Here is a 13,230-nt window from a genome sequence, read left to right as displayed (position 1 = left end):
CTATTTCGTGGGGGCTTCTATTTAAGCCCCATGGCTAGTTCAAGCTTACTCTCTTGGCCATTTGCATTGACATAGCAACCTTGTGAGCTTAGCCAAAGTCCTCCCACTCATCTCCATCATTGATCCATCATCTTTGTGAGATTGGGAGAGAATCCAAGTGCATTGCTTGAGTGATTGCATCTAGAGGCACTTGGTATTCGTGTTTTGCTACGGATTTTGCTTGTTGCTCTTGGTGGTTGCCACCACCTAGATGGCTTGGTGCAGTGGTAGAGGATTGGCACGAGTTGGTGATTGTTCGTGGCCATCTCCGGTGATTGTGAGGAGATTTGTACCTTCTCCGACGGAGCGCCGAAAGGTAACTCTGGTGGATTGCTCGTGTCATTGAGTTACCTCACTTGTGGGTAGGTTCTTACGGTGTCCAATTGTGTGGATGAGGTTTGTGCAACACCTCTTAGCCGCCGAACCACCAAGTGTTTGTCGACACAACGGGGACGTAGCGTGTTGGCAAGCACGTGAACCTCGGGAGAAAATCGGTTGTCTCTTGCCATTTGGTATTCTCCCGGTGATTGATTTAATATTGACATTGTGATTGGTTCACTCCTCTACACGGCGGTATAATCACCCTACTCACTCATTTATATTCTTGCAAACTAGTTGTGGCAAGCTCTTTAGTGTAATTAGAATTGAGAGCTTGCTTTATTATTTTAAGTTCATCTAGTGGAGCTCTTTAGAGTAGCAATATTGAGAGCTCTTAGTGAGTAGTAACTTTGCAAGTTATGTGCCTAGGAATCATTGCAACTAGAATTGTTAGATAGGTGGCTTGCAACCCTTGTAGAGCTAGAGCAAGTTTGCTTTTTGCTATTTGTGATACTAATCAAATTGCTCTAGTTGATTTGTAGATTTTTAAATAGGCTATTCACCCCCCCCCTCTAGCCATATTAGGACCTTTCAAGTGGTATCAGAGCCGTGGTCACCGTTTGATTGAAGGCTTAACAACCTCGGTGTCAAATTATAGCTTAAGTTGGGTTCAACCATGTGGGGGACAAACCACCGTTCTTTGATGGCACATGCTATGAATATTGGAAGAGAAAGATGAGGATGTATCTTGGTTCAATCAATGATCAAGTATGGGAAGTGACCGAGAATGACTATGCTATCATTGATCCCGATGATCCCACCAACCAAGATAAGATCAACAAGCAATGCAATACAATGGCTCTCAACACCATATACAATGCCATTGATTCCAAGGTGTTTGAGCAAATCAAGGATTGTGAAAGAGCAAATGAGGTGTGGAAGAGATTGGAGGAAACATATGAGGGTACACCGGCGGTGAAGAGTGCCAAATTGTATATCCTCAAGGATAAATTGACAAGCTTCAAGATGAAGGAAGATTAGAGCATTCCAGAGATGTTCCATCGTTTGCAAGTGATTGTCAATGATTTGAAGGCATTGAGAGAGAAGATCAAGGATGATGATGTCTCTCATCGGTTCTTAATGTGCCTACCTCCAAGATTTGAGATGTTGAGATTGCTCATCATAAGAGGAGGATTGAAAGAGATTACCCCCAACCAAGTACTAGGTGATGTCATGACCCAAGAGACATACCGTGTGGAAAGGGAGGGGGATGACAAGGAGGACAAGAAGGAAGAAGAGGACAAGAAGAAGAAGAGTGTAGCATTTAAGGCTAGCTCATCATCATCCAAGAACAAGGGCAAGTCAAAGAAAGAATCAAGTGATGATGATGATCTTAGTGACATTGATGATGAAGCCATGGCTCTATTTGTGCGCAAGATGGGCAAATTCATGAAGAAGAAGGGCTATGGTGCAACAAAGAGAAGAGATCACACCAAGAGCAAAGAGTATGTAAGAAGATGCTATAATTGCAAGAGCCCTGATCATGTTGTAGCAAATTGTCCCTACAATAGTGATAATGATGAAGATGAGAAGAAGAAGCACAAGAAAGATAAAAATGAAAAAAAGGAGAAGAAGGAGAAGAGAATGACCTTCCAAAAGAAGAAGGGTAGAGGCTATGTAGTCACTTGGGATAGTGATGGTTCCTCGGATGGTGATAGCTCTAGTGATGATGACAAGAAATCTATAAAGAGAGCACTAGCAAGTATCGCCATCAACAAGAAGCTCTTCATCTTCGACACTCCATCGACATGTCTCATGGCAAAGCCTACCAAGGTAAATTATGATGAGAGTGATGATGATGAATATGAAAGTGACTCTTGTAGGAATGATAATGATGATGATGAGGAGTACACCAAGGAGGAGCTCTTGGACATGTGTGAGCAAGTGCACGCTTGCAATAAGATGAAGAAAAATGAGTGCAAAGAATTGCGCAAGAAAGTAAAATTTCTTGAGCAATCCTTTGATGAGCTCAATGCCACTCATGAGAGGCTAATGGAAGCCCATGAGAAGCTTGGCAAAGCTCACTCTAAGCTTGAAAAGGCTCACTCCTCTCCCATTGAGCAAGTCAAAGTGGAGGAAGCCAAGAAGGAGCAAGTGATCATATCATGTGATGTGGGACTAACATGTGATCTTATTGATGAATCTAATTTTGTTGCTCCCACTAACACTTCTTGTAGTACTACCACTTCTACTTCACCTTTGAATGATGGTCTCACTTGTGAAACCTCACTAATGGTGGAAAATAAGACCCTCAAGAAGGAGGTGAATGAGCTCACTCGTGCCTTTGGCAATGCCTATGGTGGAGAAGTCCGCTTGCTAAAGTACTTGGGTAGCCAAAGGTTTTCTCTCAACAAAGAGGGATTAGGCTATACCCCAAGAAAGGCAAGGCGGCCTTTGTCACTCCCAAAGCTAGCTTTGTGAAGGGCAATGGTCGGTTTTGCAATAGATGCAAGCAAGTTGGGCATATAGAGCAATATTGCAAAATTAACAAGAACAAGCTACCTAATGTATCCTCAATCAAATTTGATTCTTGTTACATGCTTTTTAAGGGTGCAAATGGTGTAAAGGCTAAGTTCATTGGTACACCAATTATAGGCCCAAAGAAGAAGGCCATTTGGGTATCAAAGACCTTGGTAACTAACCTACAAGGACCCAAGCGAGTTTGGGTACCAAAAAAGAATTGATCTTCTTTTGTAGGTCAATTATAAAGCCAGAGGAAGGCATTAGGTGCTTGATAGTGGGTGCACACAACACATGACCGTTGATCTAAGAATGTTCAATTCAATCAATGAAAACAAGAGCAATGTGATTGATAGTATCACATTTGGTGATAATGGCAAAGGCAAGGTCAAAGAGCTTGGTAAGATTGCAATATCCAATGATTTGAGCATCTCCAATGTGCTATTAGTAGAGAGCTTGAACTTCAACCTATTATTGGTAGCTCAATTGTGTGATCTTGGTTTCAAGTGCATATTTGGTGTGGATGATGTAGAGATCATAAGTGTAGATGGCTCTAACTTGATATTCAAAGGATTTAGATATGAGAATCTATACTTAGTTGATTTCAATGCTAGAGAAGCTCAATTGTCAACATGTTTGATCACTAAGTCTAGCATGGGTTGGTTATGGCATAGAAGACTTGGTCATGTTGGAATGAAACAATTGAACAAGTTGATTAAGCATGACTTAGTTAGAGTCTTGAAAGATGTCACATTTGAGAAGGATAAGCTATGTAGTGCATGTCAAGCCGGAAAGCAAGTTAGTAACACACATCCTAAGAAGAGCATGATGAGCACATCCAAAGCATTTGAGTTGATGCACATGGACTTGTTTAGACCAACCACATACACTAGCATTGGAGGAAATAAATATGGATTTATGATTGTGGATGATTTCACTAGATACACATGGGTATTCTTTCTTGTTGACAAGAGTGATGTGTTTGCAACATTCAAATCATTTGTCAAGGGCATTCACAATGAGTTTGAAACAATCATCAAGAAAGTTAGAAATAACAATGGTAGTGAATTCAAGAACACTAGAATTGATGAGTTGTGTGATGAATTTGGAATTAGATATAAATTCTCGGCCAAGTACACTCCTCAATCAAATAGCTTAGTTGAAAGGAAGAATAGAACTTTGATTGATATGGCAAGATTAATGTTGAGTGAGTACAATGTGAGTCATTCATTTTGGGCCGAAGCAATCAACACGGCTTGCTACTATAGCAACCGACTTTATTGTCACCCCATGATGGAGAAAACACCTTATGAGCTATTGAATAGAAGAAAGCCCAACATAGCATACTTTTAGGTTTTTGGTTGTAAATGCTACATATTGAAGAAAGGCACTAGATTGAGCAAGTTTGAAAATAAATGTGATGAAGGTTTCTTGCTTGGTTACTCCACTGCTAGCAAGGCTTATAGAGTTTGGAATTTGGCTAGTGGTACTCTTGAGGAGGTTCATGATGTGGAGTTTGATGAAACAAATGGTTCCCAAGAGGAAGATGAGAATCTAGATGATGTGAAAGGCACTCAATTGGTCAAGGCAATGGGAAACATGCACATAGGTGAGTTAAGGCCTAGAGTGGAGATTGATGTTGAAGATGACAAGAATCAAGTGCTCTCTAACTCAAATGTGCAAGCTAGTGTTTCTCATGATCAAATCCAAGCAAGCACTAGTGATGGCAATGTGCAAGATCAACAAATGGCTAGTTCATTATCTCAACCAAGTGATAAATCAAATGCTAGCAATCAAGTGCAAGTGCTTCAACCAACCAATGTTGCAAGAGATCATCCATTGGACACTATCATTGGTGATATTTCAAGAGGTGTGCAAACAAGATCAAGATTGGCTTCATTTTGTGAGCATTTCTCATTTGTGTCATCCATTGAACCTAAGAAGATAGATGAAGCTTTGAAGGATGTTGATTGGGTCAATGCTATGCATGAAGAGCTAAACAACTTTACAAGAAACCAACTATTTTTGGACATCTACAAAATTTACTACAATTTATCAAAGTTCAGCTCAAAACTAAATTGAATAAGCCTTTACTAATTCACTGGAAATTGAAAAACTAAAATGTATCGCGCGGCCCACGAGCGAGCGGCTCGGCCCAACCTGGCGCAATGCGCGCGCGCACGCGCTGCACCGCGTGGCCCACGAGGGGGCATGGCCCAATCCGCGCGACGACGGCCCATGACGGGAAGGACCTGCGCGTGTTGGTCATCTTATGAAAACACCCTCAACCTTTTCGGTAATAACGCGAGTACTAAGAGCCCTATTCTGCCAGTCTACGATTACGCAAAATAGTCCCTAGAATAACCTATCTTCGAAACGACGATACCCCCGTGCTCCCGCGCACGTATCGGCGCAGCGGTGCTGGCACTGGGCAGTTACGCCGGCCACACCCGCCCTTCCCCGCCCTAACTACAGAACCGATACCTACCTAGGAGTGAACGTGAAGCGCTGGGCGAAGGAAGCACGATCTGGGACGCAGCAGCAAGGCCGGACCACGGTGGCGGAGATCCTGCAACCACGGCGGTGGCGTTCCGGTGAATTACAACAATGCCGAAGAAATTGGGGTAGCTAGTGAGCTCAAGGAACTCACCATGGAACCAATCGAGGTGGTGGTTTGACCGAAGACAGCTTGAGCCTAGCTGGCCACATGCGTACGGACGGTGCGGTGGCGCACGGTGGTGGCAAGGCTGCATCAGGGGAGGCTAAGCGACGGTAGCGATTCGGCAAAGGTGCGCAGGGTGATTAGCAGGTGGAGGCGAAGCTAGCGGTGCAAGGAATTGACACGAGCTGCACTGGATAGGGAGCTTGCCTTCGACGCAGACCAACACAGTCTTATTGACCCCGCGGAACGGCAGCTCCAAATTAGAACATGGTGCGGCGAGGCTCGCTGCAAGGTGGGGTTGGGTGGCTGGCTGGCTACTCAGCGGAGCCGAGGACGGGGTTAATTGGATTGAGGTGGCTCCACTACGGTGAATGTAGAGGAGTGGGTCCGGCGACCATGGCACCAAAGAAATAGGGAGGTAGGCATGGCGTGGCTCGTCACTGTCATGGTGCGACGTGGCTGTCAATTCGGTGTACAATCTCGTACGGCTATAGGGCGATGGGGAAACGGCCAACGTGCATAGGATGGTGGGCCGCACGGCCATAAACCGCAAGCCGACGACGGTGGCTCGGCCCTGCGCCATAGTGGCATGGTGTCGATCAGAGGAAGCTAGTAGCGTAGCGTCATCGAGCACCGACGTGACGGCAAGGCAGACGAGGCAAGGCGACGTGCGGGCAGTGCCAAAAGTGGCCACGTGCTCATGGCACCGCATAGGCGAGCGCGAGGTGGTAGGCAGACGCGACGGCAGTGGCAGAGCGCACGCAGGCGCCCTCGGACTAGCGGCCACGACCAGCAGCAGCGGGGTGTCACGATGCATGGAGTCAGCGACACGACGAAGCAGCGGCAGTGGGCTAGCCAGGGCAACGGGCCCGTGGCGACGGCGGTGGTTGCCAAGCGGTCGAGTCGCCGGGCGCGGCATGCATGTGCGTGTGCGTGTGCGTGCGTGGCGTGCCAAGGCGCAGCAACGGTGGCGCGGGCCGTAGCATGGAGCTAGTGGCAGGGCCGGCCAGCGCGGTGGCCCGCGGGCGGCGTGCACGTTGGGCAGCAGGTGCGGCGAGCGGACCAACGTGGCGTGCCGAGCCAAAGCAGAGGGTGACTGCGTCCAAACACAGCGACCGATGGTAACATGCCATGCACGGTTTTTAAAGCGGCTCAAAAATCCAACCCGATGATCCTGTAGCTAAACTAACTATTTAACGCTCGAGATGGTATATCAAACTATTAAAACAAACCCTAAAACCATGTTACTACTTAAACCGATTCTCGTATAAAAATTCCCAAACTTTGCTTCGTCGATCCATTTTCTGACTTAAGAAAGTGACTAAGTCATTGTTTGGATTCATGTCGACTTCGATTTCCAAGCTATCAAATAAGCTATCTAGCGAATCCCGTTCTCGACCGCGAGTATTTCATCGCCACCTACGAAGCTTGCACTACAAACTTTATTAAACTGCCGGGTATGTGTTCTATAGCATTTTCGTTCAATAAAAATTCGTCTTGAACTCTAAGCAATATAACGCGACATAAAATATAACATTCGTTTCACATTTTCGATAACGTTTCAAGTCACAGAAATTGATTTACACTCTATAATTCATGCATTATCATATAAACATGATGCAGATGTAGTGTTTAGCAAAAGATTGTACAGTGTAACACCAAGGGTGTGACACAAGATACATGTAGTACTTTCTCCTTAAAAAATCTTTGTATTAAATAAATTCCATGTGACCGCCAACTCGCCAAGGGTTTGATTGCCAATCTATTCTTGCATTGCGCTGTAGGAGCACTATTTAAATGAATGTTCTAGTTTTTTGGGGTGGAATTCAGGGGGGTGTTTAGTTCCCCAATTTTGCCAAAAGTTTTGGTGTTTTAGCCTATCTTTTTGCAAAATGGATCTAAACATCATGTACCCAAAACAACAAAAGTGGGGCTTCAAAAGTTTTGGCATTTGGGACCCAAGAGGCCCAAAACTTGTAAAAAACGCGCTTGGGGAGAGCCGGACGCCCACTACCCCTGCACCCACCCACCCCGCCGCTCGGACCCTATCCATTCCCCCGCAGTCACTCCCCACCGCTCTCTCCCTCCGCACGAACCCTAGCTCCGTTCGCCGCTCTCACTCTCACACGCCGCCTCAGCTGTCGCCGCTGCTCTCGCTCTGAGCCTCCACGGCCGACCAGATCCAGCTCCTCCTCCTTGGGCCCCAGATCCAACTCTTCCTATGCCGCCGCCCTGAGCCAGGTCCTCCTCCCCGGCCCCGCTGATGGATGGCTACAACATTGACGGCTACGACAACGACAACAGCAACGGGAACGGCGATGGCTACGGCGATGGCGGCCGCACTAGGGACTTCTTCTCCAAACCTAATCCGTTCTCCCCCACCGGTGGCTACAAGAACATCAACGACGCGGCTTATCTCTTTTCTGGCTCGAGCAGTGTCAATGCTCCCCGGGCGGGCATGGCGGCGCTCGACCTCAACTCCCATGGCCAAGAGTGGCCCAGAATGGCGGGCTATGAGGACCTCCTTCGCTTCGGTCCGCAAGGTGGAGGCACCAGTGGCGGCATGGGTCCCCCTCCTGTTCGCGTCCGTAGCGGCAGTCGTACTCTCGGCTTATGCGTGGCTCGTAGTGGCGGTGGAGGAGGTGCCACGGCCGCTCGCGCCATGTCATCATCCTCCGGTGGTGGCCGTGGACCTCCGTTGCCTCCTGTGATCGCCGGCATGCGCGCTTCGCCTGGATCTGCATCCGGCGCGCCTGCTAGATCTAGGAACCACGATGGACATCGACGACCCATGAGTACAGCTGTTGCGGAAGACAACTTCGACATCAACAACCCTTTGGATGCTGATGATGACGAGATCTTTCTGTACGCTGCATTCCTGGTAATTTTTCGAAACCCTGCACAGTTTGGTTTCAGTTTGATTGTTACCAGTCTTCATAATATATGTTTGTATTCTTGTTATGCATCGTTTAGGATAGAGTCGACAGGGAAAATTGGTCAGAAGAAAATATAGGCAAACTGTGTCAGATTTGGGTTGACCAAATCACTAATGGTAACTATGTGAATGGTGTCATGAACAAGTCAGGGATGAGGGAGGTCATAGCAAGGTACTATGTTGCAACAAATTTGGTTCATGATAGAACCCAGATTGGTAATAGGATTAGGCAATTGAAGGGATATTGGCAATTCATACAAAGACTGCGCAATGACACTAGCTTAGGCCGTAGATATGATGGAACTATTGATGCCACTGAAAAATGGTGGGAAGACAACACTAAGGTAATTGTCAATATCCCTGTTTCCTATTTATGTCTAGAAATCTCTTTCCTTGCTCACTAAAATAAGCTCTACAGGGCCACCCAGACTGGAAGAAATGCAAGAATGGGTGACCAGGTTACATCAATGAACTGGACCAAATGTTCCATGGTGTAGCTGTTGATGGCTCCACCTCATTTGTTCCTACAAGAAGTGTCACTGTGGATGAGGAAGCAGAGGAGGAGCCACCTGAGGACCTTGATGTGCAGACCCCAGTTAGCATCACTAGCAATAAGAGAGCAAGCAGCACAAGCACCACTGGCTCTAGTCCCAGCAAGAAGTCCAAGAGCCCAGCAGTTAGGAGCATGGACAGGTTCATGCTTGAGAATGCCAGGATTCAAGCAGAGAGGAATGTGATGTTACAGAGACATTTGGGAAACAAGCAGCAAGTTGCCTATCAGCTTGCCCAGCAGAAAGAGGCTGCCAGAGTAGAAAAGTTTATATATGTGTAGCAGTTGGCTAAAAAGTGTGGTGTAGATGAAGGAAACAAGCAGTTGTGGTATAAGGTATTCCAGATCACCAAAGATGATGACAACATGGAGTTCTTCATTGGAACATCTACGCCTCATTGAAGGCTGGGCTTCATTGAGAACTATGGGGTCAACAACTAGATCCTCTTTTCTTATCTATGTCTGTCATTTGAACAATTCATGTCTGTTATTGTACTTGAACTATGTTTGTTGTTGTACTTGAACTATGTTAGTTGAACTGTGACTGTTGGACAATTCATGTTATTTGAACTATGTCAGTTGAATAATTCATGTCATTTGCACTATGACTGTGATGTGAGCTTGTCATGCATGATCAATTTTTGTACTGCCATATATAACTGAGATTGTTATGCATTTATGTATCAGGATGCTAATGCAAGCGAGGGATGAGGACAATTATAATGGAGATAGTGATGAGGATATCTACAAAATGCTTCTTGACAGATCATGACAACGATTTGATCTATGGTATGTATCAGTATGCTATTCACATTGATAAATACTACAATAGGGCTAAGTGGAGGCAACCATTGCTAACTGGACTAGAATGGGTAGAGAGAAAGCTAGGAGATAGAAACAAGCTGCTACAACATGTTTAGAATGAGCCCTATTGTATTCCATCGACTTCATGATGTGCTGGTTGAGTCATATGGCCTAAAGTCTAGTACCAAGAGTACCTCTGTTGAAGCTTTAAGGAATGTTCCTTTGGATACTTGGAGCACCACAATCAGTTAGGCAAGCTGAGGATAGATTTGAGAGATCACTAGGAACAGTTCACAACTACTTTGAGAAAGTTTTGCAGTGTGTGGTTAAGCTAGCTTCAGACATCATTAAACCAGTAGACCCTGAGTTCAGAACAATTCATCCTAGGTTGACAAACCCTAGGTTCCATCCCTTCTTCAACAATTGTATAGGAGCAATAGATGGCACTCACATACCATGTGTGGTGCCAAGAGATAGGCTCGTTCAGCACATGTGCCGCAAGGGCATGACAACACAAAATGTGATGGCAGTTTGTGACTTTGACATGAGGTTCACATTTGTTCTTGCTGGATGACCTGGTTCAGTACATGACATGAGAGTGTTCAATGATGCTCTGACCAAGTATAGCCATGTCTTTCCACATGTCCACCCACAGGTAAACATCCTTGCTTGTGTTGCATTTGCAGCTTCTAGTTGAATTAGTTGAATCTTACAAAATTGATCCATTATGTAGGAAAATTTTACTTGGTGGACTCCGGCTACTCCAATCGACCGGGTTACCTTGCGCCCTACAAGGGAACCAAGTACCATCTTCCGGAGTATCGAGACGGTACGGAGCCACAAGGTAAAAAAGAGATCTTCAACTACGCACATTCATCTCTTAGAAATGTCATCGAGAGGTCGTTTGGAGTTTTGAAGATGAAGTGGAGGATTTTGTTGTAAATGCCAAGTTATGCATCTCATAAGCAAAGCCAAATAATTGTTGCATGCATGGCACTACATAACTTCGTTAGAATGAGTGGAATAGTGGATAGGGATTTTGATCGCCGTGACCGTGATGAGAACTATGTTCCACCTGAAGCATCCTGCTCTCAGCCACGTACTAGTCAAACACCGGCAAGGGATGAATCTGCGATGATGAATGCTTTCCGTGACTTGATTGCCCTTGGTTTGTTAAATAGATCATGACAATTCGAATGTGAGCTTGAAATGTAACATGTGTTTTGTTTTTTATAGTTGAGGACAATTGAATTGTGTACTTGATATATTCAATAATTGTGTAATAAAGTGTATTTTTTATGGATCCTTAACAATGCCGGGCATGGCATCAAAGTGAGCTACAGCAAGGGTGAGCAGCTCACCGAGCAACTCCGGCGACTAGCACAAGGGCACCGGCGTGGTGTCATGAACATGCATGGCTGTGCATGCAGTAATTAATGAAGCAAATCAACCATTAAATGAGGGACAAATCAGTCTTCTATTCATATGGTGCTAAAGTTTTGCTATAGATCTAAACACCTAAGTCTAAAGTTAGAATGCCAAAACTTTTGCACCAAAAGATTTGGTGCCAAAACTTTTGGCATGGCTGTTGCATCTAAACACCCCCTCAAATGTTCTAATTTACTAGTAAATTTAAAATGTGTCGACATGCATGATAGTTTAAGCTGTTTAAACTGCAGGCAGGCAGGCTAATAAAGCAAACAAACATTTGACTTGTGGCTGGAGGGAACAATAATTAGCTGCTGGCGAACATGGCACCAAATGAATGAAACAGAAGAATCAGCACGCACTTGTTCATTTCTTACATATATGTGGCGTAGTGGCGCCGCATGGCTACGCGATCGAGATCAACATCAGGGTTTTAATTTCTTACTTACGGGCTGGGCCAGCTGCTAGGATGAAAACGGATCGGATACGGACGGATATCATCGATATTACATTTGTTTTCATATTTTTGTTCGGATTCGGATTCGAATACGGATAATGTCAACTATGTCAGATAGGATACGATTGGATATCGACATCATAAATATGCGATTTAAGTATTCGGATATGGATACGGTATCGAATGTTGGATATCCGGACTCAGATACGGACAGATCTCAACACCTCTAAACGAATTCGGTTTCGAATACGGTCGGAAAATAACCGTAACGTTTTCATCCCTACGGCTGCTGAATTAGATCAGCTGCTACGCGTAATAAAATATACAGCTAGTATGTGCATCATCTGTATATATGTCAATGTGTATATATGTCAATGTCATTTCCTGGTGGGGCCTACCGGAGTAAGAATTAATGGAGTAGAGTAGTAGCTATATATAGCAGCCAAAAGGGCTCTGTCGTTTGCAGGAGTACATATCAGCCGCGCAAACTTTGACTGCATCCCAAAGGATTTCAACTGGCAAGGTGCAGCGAACCGTGGAAAATATCAACCTGCTGTACTCCTATAGGAGATAAAATGATGGGTTACATATATGAGCTTGTTCGCTGGTTGGTTTCTAGACTGATAAACTCAGCTAGTGTTGATTTGTTGAGAAAGAAAAACATTGTACTATGACTGATAAACTCTGATTGAAATCAAGAAACGAATAGGCTGATGGTTGAGGTACTGCCGCATGCCATATGGGCGTGTTATTGGTAATCCACCTACTTTACTTGAAAAACCAGATCACTAATTGCGTATGAGGTGCTGATAGAATCTTCTGGAATCTATATATATGTAATGCCATATGGGTGTGTTGTTTGGTTCAAATGTATATATGATGTGGCAGAGATGGACAAACATTAGTCTGTCCATGTCACAAATGTTGTATTTTTTTTTGTCTCAAGTCAAACATTTATATCTTTGGCCATCATTTCCTATGAATTTAGGGCAATGCTATGGATACATTTTTACTTCTTAAGAGGCAATATCTCAAATAAATCTAGGCCCTTAATTTTTTAAATTTGTAGATTTTTAAATTAATTAGCGAATTAAATTAATTAATTTAGAAAAAGAAAAAAATATTACTGAATCCTCAAATCACGGGGACAGAAGCCGTGGGTGCCACTTCCTTTTCTATGGTCCGTGAATAATTGCGAGAACAAAAAACATGCAGCCGCCCGCAACGCCTCGGATATATTAAATTTAGAAAATATTTTGATAAACATATGTTTCAATGACCTTTTATTTACATATACTTTAAATCTCTACCCACACAATTACTTTAAATCTCTATGAACGATTGTATTAAAGTGGTTAAATAGTATACAAAAGTCGATTGAGAAACAAGTCATGCAACTAATAAACCATTAAACAAGTCATATAATGAACAATTATATGTCACGTCACATGCAAATGATGTACACTTCACGATGGTACATATGCAAATCACGTCCATGCCAACTCAGATGTATTAAG

At 44.4% G+C, this 13,230-nt stretch overlaps 1 pseudogene; it reads left to right on the top strand.

The window, feature by feature from the left end:
* The first annotated feature begins 9,731 nt into the window (after nucleotides 1-9,731).
* LOC136488368 (uncharacterized) lies at nucleotides 9,732-11,016 on the top strand (annotated as a pseudogene).
* The last annotated feature ends 2,214 nt before the right edge of the window (nucleotides 11,017-13,230 follow it).

This window comes from Miscanthus floridulus, chromosome 10, assembly GCF_019320115.1.
Source record: "Miscanthus floridulus cultivar M001 chromosome 10, ASM1932011v1, whole genome shotgun sequence".
Classification (NCBI taxonomy): Eukaryota; Viridiplantae; Streptophyta; class Magnoliopsida; order Poales; family Poaceae; genus Miscanthus; species Miscanthus floridulus.
Note: the sequence above shows the minus strand (reverse complement) of the source record. Positions and strands in the feature narration are given on the sequence as shown.